The sequence below is a fragment of the Pseudorca crassidens genome, chromosome 19 (assembly GCF_039906515.1).
Source record: "Pseudorca crassidens isolate mPseCra1 chromosome 19, mPseCra1.hap1, whole genome shotgun sequence".
In the NCBI taxonomy this organism is placed as follows: domain Eukaryota; kingdom Metazoa; phylum Chordata; class Mammalia; order Artiodactyla; family Delphinidae; genus Pseudorca; species Pseudorca crassidens.
In genome coordinates, this window is record NC_090314.1 from 39484071 (window position 1) to 39494710 (window position 10640).

The 10640-nt window shown below is 44.0% G+C and overlaps 1 pseudogene; it reads right to left on the reverse strand.

The window, feature by feature from the left end:
- Positions 1–7166: 7166 nt before the first annotated feature.
- Positions 7167–7448, reverse strand: LOC137212549 (diphthamide biosynthesis protein 3-like; annotated as a pseudogene).
- Between the last annotated feature and the right edge of the window lie 3192 nt (positions 7449–10640).

The window sequence follows — 10640 nt, forward strand, 5'->3', positions numbered from 1 at the left end:
TAGTTCTCCAGAAACTCCCATGACTGGGATAGACTGAGATGTTTTCTGTGCCACCTTGGTATTTACCACAGAATATGTATGTGACAGATATATCTATTAGAAAGTCAATCAACTTGCTCCCCACTGTCAGATTACCTGGGGCTCCTGTGGGGAAATTAGAATCGGACGCCTCAAGTCCAAGGGAGTCCCCAGGGCTCTTCATTTATTATCAGAGTGTTCCTCTCTTTCTACTATATGAGAAGCTCTTGTCTCCTTTTTATGATTTTCTTTCTTTTTCTTTAGGGCAATCTTTTCTCCAATGCCCTTCCTCCTTGCAATAAGCACACTGTTCCTTCCCCAATGGTGGCTTACCTTCCATTAGGTTACTTGCCTTCTGGGAATTCAATGCTGCTGCCAGAAAAGCTGCATTCCGTTCTGCATCTTCTTGCTTCTGTTGTTCCCTGTTGTTGAACACTTCAAAGGTAACATATACTAATTGAGAAGGGTTCATTCCAAATGCACCATCTAACTTCTGTAATTCTCTTATCTGAGGTACTTTGCCCGATGAAGGTCATATTTATCATCCTTACATTCTCAGGGGCCTCAGGGTCTGCATCCGTATAGCACCTATAAGCTTGATAAACCCTTTGTAGAAACTCTAATGGATCCTCATTTGGTTTTTGTTTTATCTCCTGAATTTTGTTTAAGCTCTTTTGTCTAGGTCTCCCCTTGGGTTTTCTTCCAGACCACTGTACGATAAGGTGGCAGCCCTCTGACTCCTTTTCTTCCTGATGCAATAGCACAAATGCTTCTACATTGGAATTTCATCATTTTTCCCTGCTCTTTTGCAAAACACTTCTAATTGCAAGATTGTATTGTAATTGAGTGAGCCATTCAGGGGCCATCGCTCCTCTGATCCTAACATATATTAGGTCCACACTCTATTACAACAGTATATCATCTCTTTGTTAGTCATAGGCTCGTGGCTATGTTTTGCCCATTTATCTAGTATACGCCCCAAAGGGCTCTCCTTCAGGATAGAGGGACTATTTCCCATTTTTATACGTTTAATAAGACCAAAACACAAAAGACACAAACAATTTTTTTTAATACATTTATTTATTTTTGGCTGTGTTGGGTCTTTGTTGCTGTGTTGGGTCTTTGTTGCTGTGTGTGGGTTTTCTCTAGTTGGCGGCAAGCAGGGGCTACTCTTCATTGCAGTGTGCGGGCTTCTCACTGCGGTGGCATCTGTTGTTGTGGAACATGGGCTCTAGGCACACGGGCTTCAGTAGTTGTGGTGCAGAGGCTTAGTTGCTCCGCGGCATGTGGGATCTTCCCTGACCAGGGCTTGAACCCGTGTCCCCTGCATTGGCAGGCAGATTCTTAACCACTGCGCCACCAGGGAAGCTCCGCCACAAACAAATTCTAACACAAAAAGCACAAACAAATTCCAGTGCAAAAAGCACAAATTCCAACATCGACGCACACAAAACAAAAAGCAAATGAACTGGTTCCCAAATCAGGTAGAGTCAAACAACAACTCCCCTCTCCAACAGGCTACCCCAATCAAATGCAAAACAAATTGGCTTGTCCTGTAAAGGGAAAACCCAAATTGAGGGGAGAATCTGTCCCCCGTTGTACACACCAGAACGATTTACCCTACAAAGGTCGAGTCCATCAACTCGCAGAAGTTTGTCGATTCCTTGCTCCAACTGCCAAGTGCTGGGGTAGCCAGTGCCGCTTCAGGGAATTTTGAAGGGAAGATCCTCAGGACAAATGGTCCTGGCAGATGCTAGGGCCTTGCCCCAAAAGTCCCTGACTAGGGCTGGCTAGCCACAAGCAGCGAGGCTCCTGGCTGGCTAAGCCAAATTTGTTACCGAGTCCAAGCTCACTCTGCTCACCACATGACAGGCCAATAAATTGGGAGGTGAGGTGTTGAGGCAAGGAATAGCGACTTTATTTGGAAAGCCAGGCATCTGAGAAGATGGCGGACTAGTGTCCTAGAGTACCATCTTATCAGGGTGTGGATGATAGCTTCTTTTATAGAACAGAGATGGGGAGGAGGTGAGGAAGTAAAGTAAAAAGGCCATAAGTCTTGCAAAACATCTCCTGGTTTTGGCCAGCCTTGGGGAATGTGTTAATTTTTTCTTTTCTGCTGCCATTCACAGGGGGACAGGGTCAGGGTGTTTCCCTGAGAGCTGAACAAAGGCACTTTAGTTTAACATTCAGGCAGAGGAGCAGGGTTCCCCAAGGCAGACCATTATGTATGCCTATAGCTATAGACAGAACAAAAGCAATGGAAAGTATGGGTCAAAGTAAAAGCAACAGATCCAACATGGAGTCAGATTTTGTTCTTCCCTGTTACAGTAGTCCAAGTGGGAGATGATGGTGGTTTGCAATAAGTGGTGACAAAAGAGAGAAAGAAAAGTAGTTAGTTACAGGGTATATATTTAAGGTTGAGCCTGAAACAGGAAGGAAGGGGACAGGGCACAACCCTTAAAGAATGACATAGCCATTGAGGATCTGACATAAACTGATTCAAACCAACTAGGCCCAAGGTGGTGGAAGATTCAACTTCCAGTAAACCTTGAGCCTCATTATTCACTCATTGTAATACATTAGCATGCTAAACAACTCACCTGACAGGCACAATGACAGTTCCAAGGCCAACTATAAAGGCCCAAAAAAGGCAGGTAGCCTAATTCCTGGAAATTCCCACCCCTTCCCCAAAATAGTTGGAATAATCCTCTCACTTGTTAGCCTATGAAATTACCCAGCCCATAAAAACTAACCAGCCCGTATTTCCAGGCTGTGCTCACCTTTTGAGATGGACCGCATTCTGTCTATGAAATGTATATCTCTCAGGGCCTCTCACCTTCTGAAGTGGCCCACACTCTGTCCATGGAGTGTGTATCTCCCTAAATAAACCTGCCTTCTCACTTAGTTCTCAGGGCAGAGCCTCTTGCCTGCCCACTTATATCCCTCACAAGCATCCTATATTAATAAATCTACTCCTTACCCATCACTTTGCCTCTCACAGAGTTCCTTCTGTGCTGAGACATAAAGAACCTGAGCTTCAGTAAGTCCTGACACTAGGTGAGTGGTTTTAATGAAAAGACAGTGGATTTGAGTCCAAATCTGAGTTTTGGCTGAGTAAAAGTCTCAGCCTGTGGGTTCAAGTCCCAATCTGAGTTTTGGCTGCATTTGAATCCCATATGAGTTGTGTGGTTTCAAGCCTATACACAGATCTTGCTGATGGATAGGATGTGGGGCATGAGAGGAAAAAAAAAATAGATGTTGACTCCTAGTTTTCTTTCTTCTTCTTCTTCTTCTTCTTCTTCTTCTTCTTCTTCTTCTTCTTCTTCTTCTTCTTCTTCCTCTTCCTCTTCCTCTTCCTCTTCCTCTTCCTCTTCCTCTTCTTCTTCTTCTTCTTCTTCTTTTTGGTAGAGGGTACATTAAATATCAGCTCACTAGAGTTATTTATAAAGCACCATTTTAGTGTTTGGGGTCCACTGTACTAGGGCTTCTAAAACCTCTGTGTACAAATGAATCACTGGGAATTTGTTAAACTGCAAATTCTATTTCTTTTTTTTAAATTTTATTTTATTTATTTATTTTTGGCTGTTTTAGGTCTTCTTTGCTGCACGTGGGCTTTCTCTAGTTGCGGTGAGTGGGGGCTACTCTGTCGCAGTTCATGGGCTTCTCATTGCAGTGGCTTCTCTGGTTGCAGAGCATGGGCTCTATGTGTGCGGGCTTCGGTAGTTGTGGAGTGTGGACTCAGTAGTTGTGGCTCACGGGCTCTAGAGCTCAGGTTCAGTAGTTGTGGCACACATGTTTAGTTGCTCTGTGGCATGTGGGATCTTCCCGGACCAGGGCTTGAACCCGTGTCCCCTGAATTGGCAGGCGGATTCTTAACCACTGTGCCACCCAGGAAACCCAAACTGCAAATTCTGATTCAGTAAGTTCTGGGATGGACCCTGAGAGTTTGATGATTCCAGTGCTGTTGATTGGTACACTGCAAAACCATGTCTTAGAGTGAGGTTCCTTTCAGTTCATGATTTAAGATTTATTGGGTGGGGAGGGTCTTGCCCAGGCAAATGCTGGAGAAGAGGGATGGGCAGTAGTAAACAGGAAGGTCTCATCTCTTCCTGGAAGCTGTCCTAATTACACGACTCACCCTAATCTTCCTTTCCCAACCTCACACACAACCCTCCATGCTTCCAGAGGTAAACATTTCTGCACACCAAATCATAAAATAATAAGAATTTAAAGATGAAAGTAATCTTAACTGACAAATGGACCAATCCCCTCTCCAGAAACCTTAGCAAGGGGTTTCAGTCTCTGCTTGAAACCTCCAAAAATGGGTATTCACTACCTCAGACATTAGATCACTGCTTTCCACCCACCCCTTGCTAAAAAAAATCTGCTAATCAAATATATTCACCTCCCAAAATAATAATAGGAGTAATGTTTAGTGAACTGTATTAACGATGTTGTGAAGAGAGAAAGAGGGGTCACTGTGCTGCTTTGATAGAGAGGGGAAAGATTTCATAGAGGTAGGGTTTGGATACACGAAAAGAAGATGGTATTAATAAATACATAAGTCTGTAGGTACTGGGAGATCAGGAGAGTAGTCAAGAGCAAAGGTGTAAGTAGGGAAAAGCAGAAAATGTCTGAGAAACTGATTATGCATGCCTAATAAAGTGCTAGAGAACAGTGGGGGATAGAACCACCAAGATTACTGACAGACCTTGAATGCTAGTCTAAGTTAAGACCTTAGGCTGTAATTAATGGAAAGCCATTGAAGCTTTGGGGATAGGACAGTGACATGAGAAATATCCTAAAATTCTATAACTCAAAAAAACTGTCATAAATAAATAAAAAAATGTCAAGGCCATTCACTCACTTTACAGAACTACAGATAGATCGGAAGAGATGATCCAAGATTACACTGCTACATAGGGAGAGCTCTGTTTTAGACAGTAAAGAATCTAGCTATAATTTGGAGGATTGATTGGAGAGCAAGAAGCTGGAAGAAAAGAGACTCATTAGGAGGATGCTGACGGCAACAATAATCAAGGTATGAGGATTAAAGTGGTCAAAGGAAATTTTGTGATAGAATTCCTAGGATAAACTGACAGGAAATGATTAGATATAACTAAAAGAGAGAGAGAAGAACTGTATTACAGCAATGATAGTGCTTAGGAGCATAGCTCTGTTTTCAAAAGATGTGGGGGTGATTCTTGACTCAGCCACTTATTAATTATATGAACTTGCACAAGTTATTCAACATCACTAAGCCTCAGTTGCTCTATTTGCTGTATCATCATAAGACTGTTGTGAGGATTATATAAAGTAATTCAATAAAAACACAGGGCTTCCCTGGTGGCGCAGTGGTTGAGAGTCCGCCTGCCGATGCAGGGGACACGGGTTTGTGCCCCGGTCCGGAAAGATCCCACATGCCGCGGAGCGGCTGGGCCTGTGAGCCGTGGCCACTGAGCCTGCATGTCCGGAGCCTGTGCTCTGCAACAGGAGAGACCACAACAGTGAGGGGCCTGCCTACCGCAAAAAAAAAAAAAAAAAACTTAACACAGTGTCTGGCACATAGTAAATAATAAATGTCAACTGGTTTTTTTATAGCTATGGGTGACAAAATTATTATACCTAAGAAACTGTGACAATAATGATATTAACAGAAATAAGGAAGACCAGAGGGAGCCAGCTAGAGGAAGATGAGTTTGGTGTAATGCTGAATCTCATGGAAAGCAAAGCGAGAGAGAAAATATGTAGTAATCAATTAAGGACATTTATGTGGGGTTCAGAAGAGATGGTAGGCCTAAGGAGAGACATGTAGGAATTATCTGCATAAAAGTGATCTGTAGGTCAATAAGATATTTACAAACAGGCAATATTTATCCTTCATTTGTTACATAGAAATGAATAATAACAAATGTCTATTGAAAGATTGCTCTGTGCCAGGTACAAAGTGCTTTACTTACAGTAACTTTTTAAATCTAAATAACCACTTAATGATATACATACTACTATTATTCTCATTCTTTCTTTTTAACAACCCCCCTTTTTATTTATTTATTTATTTTTGGCTGCGTTGTTTTTGTGAGCGGGCTTTCCCTAGTTGCGGCGAGTGGGGGCTACTCTTCATTGCAGTGTGCAGGCTTCTCATTGCAGTGGCTTCTCCTGTTGCAGAGCACAGGCTCTAGGCACACGGGCTTTAGTTGTGGCTTGCAGGCTTTAGAGTGCAGGCTCAGTAGTTGTGGTGCACGGGCTTAGTTGATCCGCGGCATGTGGGATCTTCCCGGACAAGGGCTCGAACCCGTGTCCCCTGCATTGGCAGGCGGATTCTTAACCACTGTGTCACCAGGGAAGTCCCTTCCCTTTTTTTTTTTAAGATTCCTAATGAGTTTGAGGTAGATGATGCTGTTGTCAGATAATAAAGTAATTAGGTGTAAGATATAAAAATAATAAAACTGGGATTTCCCTGGTGGTCCAGTGGATGAGAATCCAGCTTCCGATGCAGGGGACGCGGGTTCAATCCCTGGTCAGGGAACTAAGATCCCACATGCCGGGCCAGCTAAACCCACGCACCACAACTAGGGAGAAGCCCGCACACCACAACTACTGAGCCCGCGTCCTCTGGAGCCTACACGCCACAACTAGAGAAGCCTGTGCGCAGCAACCAGAGAGAAGCCTGAAACGAAGAGCCCGCGCACCACATTTGAGACCCAGTGCAGCCAAAATTTAAAAAATAAATAAACTAATTTTAAAAATATAAATTAAAAATAAAACTGAGGGAAAGAAAGCACTGATGTGAAATTATCTTCCTTTAAGTTCGGATGGAAAATTAAGAAAACTTCCAATTCAAATCTCTAAGCACAAAATCCAGGTATGTCATGTGGTGGACTTGCTTCTTCAACTGGACCTTAATTCTGCAGCCAATGCAAAGAATCCACACTCTAATGAACAGCAAGCTACAAAATGATTGTCGGGAATTCCCTGGCAGTCCAGTGGTTAGCACTCTGCACTTCCATTGCAGCAGGCACGGGTTTGATCCCTGGTCAGGGGAACTAGGATCCTGCAAGCCCCATGGCGCGGCCAAAAAAAAAAAGATTCTGCCCTTGAAGAAGCCAGTGACTTTGCATTTGATTTTTCCAGCTTGGTTAATTCCCAAAAGTTCAGGCTATGGAGTCCTAAAGTCTTCTTTAGCATTTAACTAGTTTTTTGCTGGTGGAAGGGGCTGGGACTGTCTCTCCACACGTAAGCTGATTTTTGTCATAAATCACTTTTATAATGAGAGAGCAGCTAGGGCACTTCACCACATCTTCCCCATTTGTCAAATCTTCCCAGGTGATGCAGAAGTTACCCCCACACGGGCGGGGGTAGGAGTACCTCTCTGAGTCTTTCTCATATTAGAAGTCCTCGATCTCTACCTCATTGTGAAACACCGCCATCATTGCTGGGGCCAGTAGAGGTCTATCACCTCCCCCGTCCTACCCAGGCTGGGGTTGGTCCAACTTCTCAGGCCCGGCCTAGCCGGGCCTAGTCTCATTCTTTAGGTGAGGAAACTGAGGCTCATGGAGGGTGGGTAACTTGCTCAAGGTCAGATAGCTAGAAGAGGTAGAACCAGGATTTAAACCAATCAGTACAGGGTCAGAGCCTGGGCCCTGACCACATGTGTGCTGCTTCACTCTGAAAAAGGTTTCATTCCCAGGTTTCACTTCCATGGGGGGTATCACTGTGGGGTCCAAAGAAATCATAATTCCAGACCAATACTCTAATACAGTGGAAAGAAAAGAATTGATTCAGGTCATGACTGTCCTGTTACTAATGATTTAAGGAATCAGAGCAAGTAATGCATTATGCCTGTGTATGAGAAGCGGAAAGGCGTCTGAGGATGCAGCGCTAAGAGAGTATATTCATAACACTAATTGGGAATGGGCCCCCAGGGAATCTTCCCTGTTTATAAGCAAGAATGAAGTATGAACCCTTCCACCTTTGACTCCAGAGTCAAACTACAAATCAGATAGCAGGATCATTTGGTGAAGGTAATTGCCTCTGTTTCATAAAAACTATACGCAGATCATCTGTCTGCTTCTGGCTCTAGAGTGTGGAAGGAAAAACTACCTCCTCAACCTTCTGAGTGAGGCTCTGATCACTGAGGGAGGGAGAGGGAGAGTTTTTTGGGAAACTTGCATTATTTGCTGATTGGGGAAGGAAGTTGTGAGAGACTCCTCACAGTCTGGTGCAACAACCATACGAAGAGGGCTCTATTCTAATTTCTATTTTACAGATGGGGAAACAGAGGCACCAGGAAAGTTAAATAACTACCCAAGGCTGCAAAACTAATTCACAGCAGAGCCAGGCTGTGAATCCATCTTACTCTTGCTCCAGAGCTCACATGCTTAATTACCATGCTATACAGCATAGAATACGATGTCTTCAGAAATCATAGACTTCCCTGGCCCAATGAGACCTTAAGGATCACACCCCAACCCAAATTACATCAGTCATCTTTGTCCTTCTATTCATTTATATTGCCTCCCTTTGATGTCCCTGTGTTTTCTGCTCTTGTCTGTGAACAATGACACTAATACCATTGATCTTGTCTCCAAAAACTCCTCAGTCCCATTTATTTTTACATTCTCTTACAACCCTCCTCTTGTCTCCATTTTGTTTCTTTCTTTTTTGTCTTGTCTCCAATTTCTAAACTTAGGTATAATAAAGCCTTTAGCAAAAACATGGACTTTGGGCTTCCCTGGTGGCGCAGCGGTTGAGAGTCCGCCTGCCGATGCAGGGGACACGGGTTCGTGCCCCGGTCCGGGAAGATCCCACATACCGCGGAGAGGCTGGGCCCGTGAGCCGTGGCCGGTGAGCCTGCGCGTCCGGAGCCTGTGCTCCGCAACGGGAGAGGCCACAACAGTGAGAGGCCCGCGTACCGCAAAAAAAAAAAAAAAAAAACATGGACTTTGCCTATAACAGTCTTTCCACTTGCCTTGACCCTGATAGTTTTTCACGCTAAAATTCTCTGGGGGAAGGATTATGTAGCTGAAGAGGCTCCGCATTCAGAGCAGTGATTTAGCGTTAATCTGTTTCTTGCTTTCATGTCCTCTGACTCTCCAGGACCCCCACTGGGAGCCTGTGACCTGCACATGGTATCTTTGGTCTTTACTGTTGAAGATTACGATATTAGACTGGTTAGGCAGTAGCTCTTCTTCCTCCCTTCAGCCTCTTCAAATTGCAGCTGAATGTAAATGTCTTATAATCTGTGATTTCTATAATGCTATGATTGTAATGCCTTTTGTATTAGTCAGGATAGGCTGGGTTGTGCTGAAGAAAAAAATAATCGCCAAATCTCCATGGCTTAATTTCTTAGTGCATTCAGATGCTATAACAAAAATACCAGAACTTCCCTGGCAGTCCAGTGATTAAGACTCTGTGCTCCCAATGCAGGGGGCACAGTTCAATCCCTGGTCAGGGAACTAAGATCCTACATGCCGCACGGCGTGGCCAAAAAACAAAACCAAAAAATACCATAGACTAGGTAGTTTATAAAAAAACAAACATTGGGGAATTCCCTGGCATTCCAGTGTTTAGGACTCTGCGCTTTCATTAACAAGGGCCTGGGTTCTCAGGGAACTAAGATCCCACAAGCCGCATGATGCAGCCAAAAACAAACAAACAAACAACAAACATTTATTTCTCATAGTTCTGGAGACAGGCAAGTCCAAGATCATGATGCCAATAGATTTGGTGTCTATTGAAAATCTCCTTTATTAGTAGCAGTCTTCTCACTGTAACCTCACACAGTGAAAGCAGCAAGGTCTTTTTTACAAGGGCACCAATTCCATTCATGAGGGTGGAGCCCCTCCCAAAGGCTCCACCTCCTAATAACATTATCTAGGGTCTTAGGATTTCAACACATGAATTTCATTGTTGCGGGGGTGGGGCGAGAACATAAATATTTTGTCTATTGCACTGAACAAAACCAGACTTTCTCACTCACCTGAAATCTGTTGCAGGGACAGCACCTCTTTGGTTAGTTCTCCCTCTGCAATGACTTGGGAACCTGGTTCTTTCCAACATGTGGCTCTGCCACCTTGATACACAGCCTACGTGCAGCACAACAGAGCAGAGAGAGCTGGAGGGTCGTGCAGTCGCCCTTAAATGGTTGGTTTGGCCTGAAGGTGACACTTATCTCTGCTCCTTCCAGCCCATTGACCAAAACTAGTCAAATGGCCCTGCCTAACTCTAAGGGAGCTAGGAAATAAGGAGGAACACAGGGCATTCTGTGAGCAGGAAATGTCTTTGCCTTCTTCTCATTATTGTATTACACACTGCAATCTTGCCTTTCTTTCCCAGTCTAGTCACAGCCTGTCCACTTGTACCGTGAACCTTCTACCTCTAAATCCACAAAGTATAGTTTAATCCAATTCTTGTCCTTTGGAGTGTTTCATCTCCTGCCAGATTACCCTGCCTTTGCTCTTTCACTGGTGTACGTCACAGCTGCAGAGTTTTCTCCCTCATCCCCATTCCTACATTCGCATCTAGTCATTTTCCAGGATCTACCCAGCTGAGAATAGTCTGAAAAGACCCCCTAAACTTTCTGCAATTGAAATTGAAATTATTAAGAACAAGAAACATTC